The sequence below is a fragment of the Microcaecilia unicolor genome, chromosome 12 (genome assembly GCF_901765095.1).
Source record: "Microcaecilia unicolor chromosome 12, aMicUni1.1, whole genome shotgun sequence".
Classification (NCBI taxonomy): Eukaryota; Metazoa; Chordata; class Amphibia; order Gymnophiona; family Siphonopidae; genus Microcaecilia; species Microcaecilia unicolor.
The window spans coordinates 22,220,695-22,231,223 of NC_044042.1; positions in this window are offsets into that span (position 1 = coordinate 22,220,695).

Sequence of the window (10,529 nt, forward strand, 5' to 3'; positions counted from 1 at the left end):
GTGCCAAGATTTACACCAGGTTTCAGTTGGTGTAAATCCTTGTGCCCAAAGTTTGACACGGAAATTCTCCAAAAACAAGTAGTGCTATAGAAATGATTAGTAGTAACAGTGGCGTACCAAAGGGGGGGGGCGGTGGGGGCGGTCCGCCCCGGGTGCACGCCGCTGGGGGGGGTGCCGTGCGCCTGTCGGCTCTTCGTTTTCATGCTCCCTTTGCCCCGGAACAGGTTTCTTCCTGTTCCGGGGCAGAGGGAGCATGAAAACGAAGAGCCGGCAGGCGCACGGCACCCCCCCCCAGTGGCGTGCACCCGGGGGGGGTTTCTTTCGCCAGGGGGGGGCGTCGCGCTGTTCGGGGGGTGCTGCACCCGGGGGGGGGGGCGCATCGGTGATCCACCCCGGGTGACAGCCCCCCTAGGAACGCCACTGAGTAGTAATCCAGAACATTTTAGTAGCTTTCTCTGTACCAACGAAAGAACAGGCCTTGTTCAACCTCCTCACAGTGCATTGTAAAAAATGCATTCACAATGGTTGAAGACAATTCATTTTTACTGCGTTACCATCAGGTTGATAATTCTGATTGCTGAACACAGTTCTCTCCTGGGGAAAACAAAACATTTGTTAAACTTCATCTTCATTAACTTAAATGAACTCAGAGTAGACATCAGCCACAGTCTTTAATAAACAGTCCAGATACTTCAGTGGATCAGATGTACAGGACTCACAATCTGCTCTGGGTCAGATTATTCCAGGTGACCTGCTGCCCAGATACTGTGGTTCGGTACACACTGTTTCAAACAGGGTGGCACAGATTCCAGTAGATAGACAAGTTAAACAGATTTACAGAGCTTGACCTCCGGAATTCTCGGCATGGCTGACAGCCTTCTGCCATCAGGTTGCTGGCAAACCCAATAAGTACCTTTCTGAATGCTGGAAGACCAATTTTCTCTGCAGGGACAGGGCTACAGGTAGGGACTTGAAACTTCAAGCAAGGTCTTTCTCAGGAGAAGAGCTTAAATCCTCAAAGTAGAGCAGACCCTGGATCAAAACTGGACAAAAGTTTTGTTCTTATTAACACTTTTCCACATTCACCGGGTAAACAACGTGAATATCAACTATTAAGCTTTAAAATCTCTAACCCCCCCCCCCCCCCCCCCCCATATATCCTGAAAATAAATCAACATTATTAGATGATTCCACGAACAAGCTCATCTCGGATCTATCAGAGATTAATGGTGTTGATGATGTTGGATGGTTTTGACCGTTTAGGATTCAGTTACAGTAGGAGTGAAGACCCTGGTCAGTAGGTCTATAGGACAAACCAAGCAGTAGCACAAAGAAAGAGATAGGGAGCAATGTAGGGAACACTTTGTCTAAATGTACATAAGTACATAAGTAATGCCACACTGGGAAAAGACCAAGGATCCATCAAGCCCAGCATCCTGTCCCCGACAGCGGCCAATCCAGGCCAAGGGCACCTGGCAAGCTTCCCAAACGTACAAACATTCTATACATGTTATTCCTGGAATTGTGGATTTTTCCCAAGTCCATTTAGTAGTGGTTTATGGACTTGTCCTTTAGGAAACCGTCTAACCCCTTTTTAAACTCTGCCAAGCTAACCGCCTTCACCACGTTCTCCGGCAACGAATTCCAGAGTTTAATTATGCGTTGGCTGAAGAAAAATTTTCTCCGATATGTTTTAAATTTGCTACACTGTAGTTTCATCGCATGCCCCCTAGTCCTAGTATTTTTGGAAAGCGTGAACAGATGCTTATCACTGGACCCCACCACAGGTACTCTTTGTACCAGTCTAGCTGGTTCTGGGACACTTCCCTTGAACCCTAAATGACATTTGGGCGGATGGATAGGATACCTACACTTACTATACCCAGGAAACAATCATCAGAAGTAGAAAACTTGAGAAAGCAGTGGTTCCTAAATCTGGCCCTTAAAATCTCTCTAGCAGGTCTGCTTTTCAGGATATGTACAATAAACGTTGGGCCCGATATTCAGCTGTGTTTTGCGGATCACTGCAGGCATCATCCCCGGAAGTTCAATGCTGGGCCATGTCAGGGCTCTGGCATTGAATTTCTGGGTATATAGAGCTGGCAAAACTCAAAGCTGGTTAAGGCCCCTTTTACCAACCTGTGGCAAAAGGGGGGCCTACACCGGATTTGGTGGGTAAAAGGTAGGTATTTCTTTTTTTGGAGGAAATGGTCTTGAGGCAAGTGAAGCACTTGCTGCGCGGCCATTTCTGGGGGGGAGCTCTTACTGCCACACATTGAGGTGGTGGTAAGGGCTCCTGCGTTGACCCGGCTGATAACCGAGCAGCACACGGCACTGCCCGTTTACTGCCAGGTACATACCGATGGGTGGGAACTACCGCCAGGCTGCTGAAGTAGCCCAGTGGTACTTCCTTTTTAGCGAGCAGTAAGCCCGCATTGGGCTTACCGCCGCTTTGTAAAAGGGGCCCTCAGCGTGATAGCACTAACCGGCTACGGTGAACCACATAAACATAGGACTGCCTTTTATGTGCTCCTATTTATGCTGTTACCTTAGCCGGATAAGTAGTGAATATCGGCACTTAACCAACTACCCCCCCCCCCCCAATTACTAAGCTGCGCTAGTGGCTGCCATGCAGTGGCGTAGGAAGGGGGGGTGGGGGGGGCGGTCCGCCCAGGATGCACGCTGCTGGGGGTGTCGGCTCCGCGCTGGTGCACTGCCCTCTCTGCCCCGGAACAGGTTACTTCCTGTTCCGGGACAGAGAGAGCAGTGAACCAGCGCGGAGCCGACACACCCCAGCTACGTGCAGTCGGGGCGGATCGGCCCTCCCGCCCGTCCCTCGCCGCAGGTATGCGCTCCGGGGGGGGTGCGCTCCAGCGGGAGGAGGGTGCGCCGTGCTGGACCCGGGGGGGGGGGGTGTGCAGCGGCGACCCGCCCCGGGTGTCAGCTCCCCTCGCTACAGCTCTGCTGCCGTGCGCTAATGTCTATACAGCCCATTTACTTTGAATGGGCAGTTGGCACTGCCGCATAGCAGCCGCTAGCATGGCTTGGTCAACGGGGAGGGGGGGGGCAAGTGTTAACTCCATCCCTGGAATGCCTCCAAAATAACAGGTTTTACTTTGGGTTCTAACTGGATTGGTTAGCCCCAGAAATGGGGCTTAAATTGCCAGGAGCCATTTCTGGCCAGGTAAATCACTTTGAATGTTGATCCCATTATTTATCTGTCCCACATATATTTATTTAGATTTTGCTCACACCTTTTACAGTACTAGCTCAAGGTGAGTTACATTCAGGTACTCTGGATATTTCTCTGTCCTAAGAGGGGATTTGAACCGGCCACCTCTGGATTGCAAAACCAGTGCTCTAACCACTAGGCCACTCCTCCACCCTGTATAGAATTCAATTTGAAATTTTGTTGTATATCACAGGGCCCTCCATACAGGTCTGCCATCTTAGTTGTATAATTCCTTGATGATTCCGTCTGTTCACGACATGGCGACTTGCTCTCACTCCATTCATTGGCTGTTGCCTAATTAGAAAGCTCATGCCGCTCAGCTTTTTACTTCCTGGCACCCGCTGTTCGGAATCTCATCCCTACCTATCTTTGGTAAGAAATATCATGCCCGAAGTTTAAAGTTGCTCTTAAAACACACTTTTTCACTCTGACTTTTGATGATTGTTAGGTTGCCTCTGGGCTCAGTGAATTAGTTTTGGCAACAGCCCATGCTTCTATTCTTCCACTCTGTCCCTCTCTTTTCATTTCTTATTATTTATCTATAGTGTATTGTAAACTGCTTTAATAGGGTTGCAATAAAGTAAACTAGACCTTCATGAGCTGTGGAGACAAATACTGGGTCTGTGGTCCAGGTTCATTCGCATATTGATCTGTTGGAGGATTCAGAAAGAAAATAATGGGACCCATTATTGAAAACCTTACAGGGCTGATATTTAAAACTAGTAAAAGAAGCCCGTTTCAGAGCAAATGAAACGGGCGCTAGCAAGGTTTTCGTCGCCAACACCCCCCTTCCTCCCTGGCCAACCCCTTCGTTGTTCTGGCATTGCTCTGCCCCCAACGTCATGATGTTTGATGCGAGGGCGGGGCCCAGAGCGATTTCCCACCCCCCCCCCCGCCTCCCTCCCTGCCAACCCCTTCGTTATCCTTCCATTGCTCAGCCCCCAACGTCATGACATTTGACGCAAGGGCGGGGCCCGGAGCGATTTCCCACCCGCCTCCCTCCCTGCCAACCCCTTCGTTGTTCTGCCATTGCTCCGCCCTCGAGGGCTGGGCCCGGAGCGATTTTGGTGGCTTCACCACCACGAACCTTCGAACCTTTTTGAAGGAAGTCGGAGCTTGGCTTCACTGACGTCAGTGTCCTCAGAACGTTGAGGGTGAGTTTTATTATAGTAGATGAGATAACCAGGTGGGGGGGGGGGGGGGGGGGGTTAGATAATGCTGCTGAAAATCCAGGCAGACTTCCGGGGCAGTCTGCAGGTGCAGCCAGACTTACCTGGTCAATGACGACTTTCAGTCCACTAACTGGGTAAGTTCCTGGATAAAGTTAGGACGGCAAAAAAAAAAATCTATCCTATCTTTATCCAGGTAGTTATGCAAGTACCGATCTGAATATTGGCTGGTATCCAGATAACTTCTGGAGGCCACAGATGACCCTGATGTTCAATGCTGATGGCCAGATTAGGCCATGTATTGAACATCTGGGGCAGTGTAACTCAACAGAACATTCATCATGGCTTGAGATGAATTCATGGCAATAAGAAAGGAATATATTATTATTACATTTGTACCCTGCGCTTTCTCACTCAAAGCAGGTTCAATGCGGCGTACACAGTAATAGGGATTACAGAGTATTGATAGAGAAATATAAGTTAGATGTAATAGAATAATGGAAGAGGCATGTAGGTAGAGAAGGGCATGGTCCGCCTTTTTTATTAATGGGTCTGTTATGTGATTGGCTAATGGCTATCCTTTGACAAAGTAAATGGATCTCTGTAATATAAATCGCACTGGCATTTTTTGCCAGTTAAAGTCTGTTGGAGTTTAGTGAGCAGTGGTCATGACAAAGGATATTTACCCCTGACGCAGCTTTAGCGAAATGGGGATTCCCTGTTGGGTATCGAGGACCCTCTGGTTGCAGATATGAAGATATGCAGTGTGAAGACAGTGTGAGATAAGTGGATTGTAATTATGCAAGTTCAAGAACATTTCAGTTTTATTTCTACACTGACGTATTAAAGATATTGACTGTTCACCTTACTATTACCACTACTTATCATTTCTACTAGACGCACGCACCCCTCCCAAACCTCAGGGTTTCATTACTAAGTTGCTGTAATTGGAAAAAAAATGTTAGTCTATTCCCTTCTAGTATTTATTGACTTCCAAAGGTTGTTTGCAGAAATGTATTTTCATAATCTCATGTACGTCACTACATCTCAGTATTAGGAGAGGCAATGAAAACAAACACAGGAGCTGATAGTCTATCGGGAGCAGAGACTTACACTAATGTACCCTGGAGGATTCAGAGAGCTGAGGCTGGAAAAGGTTTGGCGTGTCAGTGCTTTATTTTATTTTTTATTTTTATTTTTTTCTGGTTTGTGGCACCTTTCATTAGACAAAATGAAGAATTACCCAAAGACATTCTACGTGAGCTTTGAATACCACATGGGTACTTTTTTTTTTTTTTGATGGACTCAGCAGTTTTCTCTGTTTCGTTTATATTAACTACAAATGACAGTCTGTAACTACCCGTGGATTTCCCCTCTCTACTATATTCCCTTCCCTCCCCCCACAGCACATCTAGTCTGTGTTGTTGCACGGATTGGTCCTGAGCTGCCATTATAGGTCCTGGATCTGGCCAATAGGTGTCACCCTTGAGCGATACTGACTCTCCCTCCTCTCCCACCATTCCTAGCCCCTGCCAACCTGGGCAATGAGAAACTTAGGGGTCCTTTTACAAAGCCACGGTAAAAAGTGGCCTGTGGTAGTGTGAGCTGGGAAAAAAGACCATTTGGGCCGGGAAATGACTGCGCCAAAAAATTAAAACTAGTGTGTCCCTATTTACAGCTTGAGCCGTTATTGCCAGCCATTGACTTAGCAGTAAAGGCTCATGTGCTGAGAGAGAGAAAGAGAGAGAACAATGCATGCAACTTAATTGGCTTAACAAGCTAATTAGCATTGATAACAGCACTTAACAAGCAATAATGAGCACTAGTTAGCAATAATTATAATTTACACGCACAATTCATTAGGTGTATTCTATAACAGTGCACCTAACTTCTAATGTGTGCAGGCATGGTTATAGGCGGGGAAATGGGCATTTCATGGGTATTCTGAAATCTATGCACATAGTTACAGAATATGGCCCAGTGCATGTAAATGTACACCAGGGGCGTAGCCAGACCTTGGCGGGAGGGGGGGTCCAAAGCCCGAGGTGGGGGGGGCACAGTTTAGCTCGCCTCCCCCAGCCGCCGACCCCCCATGCCACTTTCAACCCCCCTGCTGCTGCCACCCCCCTCCACTTTCGACCACCCCCTCCCGCCTCCGACCTTCCCCCATCGCCGCAAAGTATCTTTGCTGGCCGGGGTCCCCAACCCCCGCCAACTGAAATCTTCTTCAGTGCCGGTCTCCGGCGCCTTCGCTGATCTGTTTCTGACTCCTGACGTCCTGCATGGATGTCCTGCATGGGGCTACATGCAGGAAATCACACAGGACGTGAGGAGTCAGGACTGACAGAAACAGATCAGCGAAGGCGCCGGAGACCGGCACTGAAGAAAATTTCAGCTGGCGGGGGTTGGGGACCCCCACCAGCAAAGGTACCTGGCGGTGGCGGGGGAGGGTCAGCGGTGGCAGAAGGGTGGATCCAAAGTGAACTAATGTGCAGAGGCAAAAAGGGGCGTGGCTATGGATAGGGACATGGGTGTTTCATGAGCATTCCAAAATTTAGGCATCTAGTTATAGGTAAGAGGATGTGACCCAGAACAGCACCAATGCATTCGGATCCCGAACTGCAGTTGTAGACATTTTGAAGTGAGATTACACCCAGCAATGGGTCATCCTTTTTCATCTCAAGCGTGTCAATGATGTTTTGAAGGAAGCACATCAAATTTTGGGACTGCTTGTCAGTGAACTCTGTGTCAAAGTCATGCAAAAAATGAAATGAACCGTTTCCAGTTTTGACCATGTCAGTGCAGTATTAGAAACATAAGTATATAAGTATTGCCATACTGGGACAGACCGATGGTCCATCAAGTCCAGCATCCTGTTTCCAACAGTGGCCAATCCAGGTCACAAGTACCTGGCAAGATCCCAAAACGGTACAATACATTTTATGCTGCTTATCCAAGTCCATTTTAATAATGACTTATGAACTTTTCTTTGAGGAAGCTATCCAAACCTTTTTTAAAACCGCGCTAAGCTAACTGCTTTTACTATATTCAGAACTATCATTGAGAAGAATGATTGCACTTGTCAGGTGACTGAATGCTTCAGCTTTCCAGGGCGTACAATTATGACCTGGAAGACAAGACTTGTTAAATCATACTGAGTCATGAAGTCCTAAAAGGCTTGGTGACAATGTACTGTGGAGTCCTATTTTTGATGCCTCTGCCTTCATTCCCTAGACATACCAAGTCCATAGATAGATGAAATTCTTTGTCCCAGAAAGTCTTTCTTTTCTGGAATATTGTGGGGCTGACAAAACAGGATGATAGCTGTAACCACACTGGTCCTTCAGATTTGCTAAGAATTTATGGTAATACAATTAAACCTTAGCATTGTAAAGTGGTTGACAGAGAAAAAGACATCAATAACAGATCATAGCAGGGGAAACAGCCAAGAGAAATATAGCCAAAGACCTCAGTCAATTTGTGCAATGTTCGTGAAATACTTTCCTTCTTGCATTGACGGTGATCCTTGAAACCTTATGTCTCAGGTGTATAAAGTGCAACATGCCTCTGTTGTGCTACTTCAGACTGAAATGGATTCGCCTCTGAAAGTTTCTCTTTTATAAAATTTACTGGTAGCCAACTAGGTCCCAAGTAGAGAGCTGCACGGGGACGGGGTTTGCGGGAATCCCGCGGAACCCCGCGGGATTCCCACGGGGACTGAGGCAGTTCCTGTGGGGTTCCCACGGGGATGGAAGCAGTTCTGTGGGGTTCCCGCGGGGACGGAGGCAGTTCCTGCGGGGTTCCCGCGGGGATGGAAGCAGTTCTGGGGGCTTCCCTTGGAAGTGTATGCTGCACTTGCACCAGCCTCTCATCTACCGAATACCAAGTTCTTTGAGTGCTGTCTCCTCCTCTTCCTCTTCTTCCTTGCTTTAACAGCATAAATGTGGAAAGTCTTCCATTAAGGAGGTGGTAGAGTCACAAATGATGACGGAATTCAAAAAGGCGTGGGATGAACACAGAGGATCTCTAATTAGAAAACGGAAGTTATATAAAAGCTAACCTTAAATGGCTGCATGTATGTGGATGTGTCAAGTCACGCTTAGATGGCGACTCTGGCTGTGATGAACTAGGGCTGATACCTGGCAGACTTGTATGGTCTGTGTCTCATACTTGGCAATCTGGTTTAGGATGGGCTGGAAAGGGCTTAGACAGCAACTTCAGTGGCTGGAACATGAGGACAGTGCTGGACAGACTTTTACGGTCTGTGTCCCACAAATGAGAACATGGCTGGAGTGGGCTTCGATGGCAACTCCAGCAGTTGGAACATAAGGATGGGGCCAGATAGACTTCTGTGGTCTTTGTTCCAGAAACACGAAAGAAAGACCATAATCAAGTATATAATATCACACTCGTTGATTTAATGATGAATTGATCATGAGTGTGACTATTGGGCAGAGTGGATGGACCGTTCAGGTCTATTTGCTGTCACTTACTATGTTACTATTAATCCTCTTTGCTCCCAGACTGGTGCAAAGACCTCAGCTCTGACACAGGCACGAGAATCAGATGTCACCTGACCTACTGGCATGTGCATGTGGCGACCTCTCAGCACACACTGCCAGTGAATCCGAGACAAATCTTACATGTGCTCACCAGAGTGTTCCAAGTTCCAACTTCCGTTCCTTCCTTGCCTACAGTGCTGTGGCTCAAATCCAGAGAGAGACTGAGGGAACTGACTGGAATTTTCTTTTATGTACCATTAAATTCTTACGGGGATGGGTGGGGATGGGTTAAATTCTTGCGGGGATGGGTGGGGACGGGTTGGGATGGTTTAAATTTTTGCGGGGATGGGTGGGGATGGGTAAGATTCCAGTGGGGACGGGTAAGATTCCAACAGGGACGGGCGGGGATGGGTAAGATTTCTGTCCCCGTGCAACTCTCTAGTCCCAAGTCATATATGCTGGTGTTTGAAAGGACTTTAGACAAACTTTGAAAGGAGCCAGGGAGGGAGAGATCTTCCTTTTCCATAACAATATATTAGATGGAAGGAACTTAAGAACAGAAAGAGGGTTACTGTTGTTCTGTATTTTGGCATATATAGGTACCCCATCAAGGGTATCTTTGAAAAAGAGCTCAACATTTTCATTAATTTACATAAGGGAACAGATTTAATGAGCTTCTTCCTATAGGCAAAGAATGGAAGATAAACTTTAGAAAGTAGTCCATAAATGAGTCATTATTCAAAGTGAAGTACAAATCAGTGGAGAAGGCATGCAGAGCATGGCTGGAAGTTATGGTACAGTAAATCAGTGCAATCTAGACTGCAGCTATTAGAGGGGATTCATCTCTCTTCTGCCTCAATCACATGTAGAAACTTCACTTCTACAGCATAGAAACTTCCTCCCATTGGCTATACACTACCCCAAATCTCTGCTGTTAGTTACAATGGAAGCAGACCGGCAGGGCAGGCTCGATCACACAAGGGGAGGTGGAGGAGGCAGGTACTACTAGAACTGCAGATAGAGGTTTTAAACTCAGAAAAATGCCCAGATATATTACTTATCCTTTTACCTTCTGCATAAGTGCCAGCTTCACTCCGGACCGCCCACAAAATGGCCGACTTTGTGTATGGTGGTTAATGCTGCTGAGTCTCAGTGGATTGCTGCCCCACACAAGTGATTTTAACCTGCCAGGAGCCTCTGCTGCCTGGTTAAATTGCTTTGACTATCAACCCCCTTTTGGTATTATTTTTCCAGCTGTTTTTTTTCACCAGCTTTATACTCATTGGCTATTGCCACCGTCTATAAACCATACATTTTTCTTTTCGGTGATCATGATGTTAAAAGTGTTGTGCTCCAACTGTCAGTTTGTATTTTAAAGTCCCATAATAGCTTGACCTTCTCATTTTCTAAACCTTTTTAGTGGTGTGACTTCAATACTTATTTGCTGCAGTTAAATCTTAGCTTTTGCAGAGATTCCAGTGGATTAATTCAGCCACTCTATCGTGACACTGTTTATCGTCAGTTTGGGCTATTTTGCTAAAGAAACTGATTACCAGTAGATGGTCTACCGTTTGGCTTTTTTCATATTCCGCACTTGCTGTCAGTCAACATTTGTTTTCATTCTTA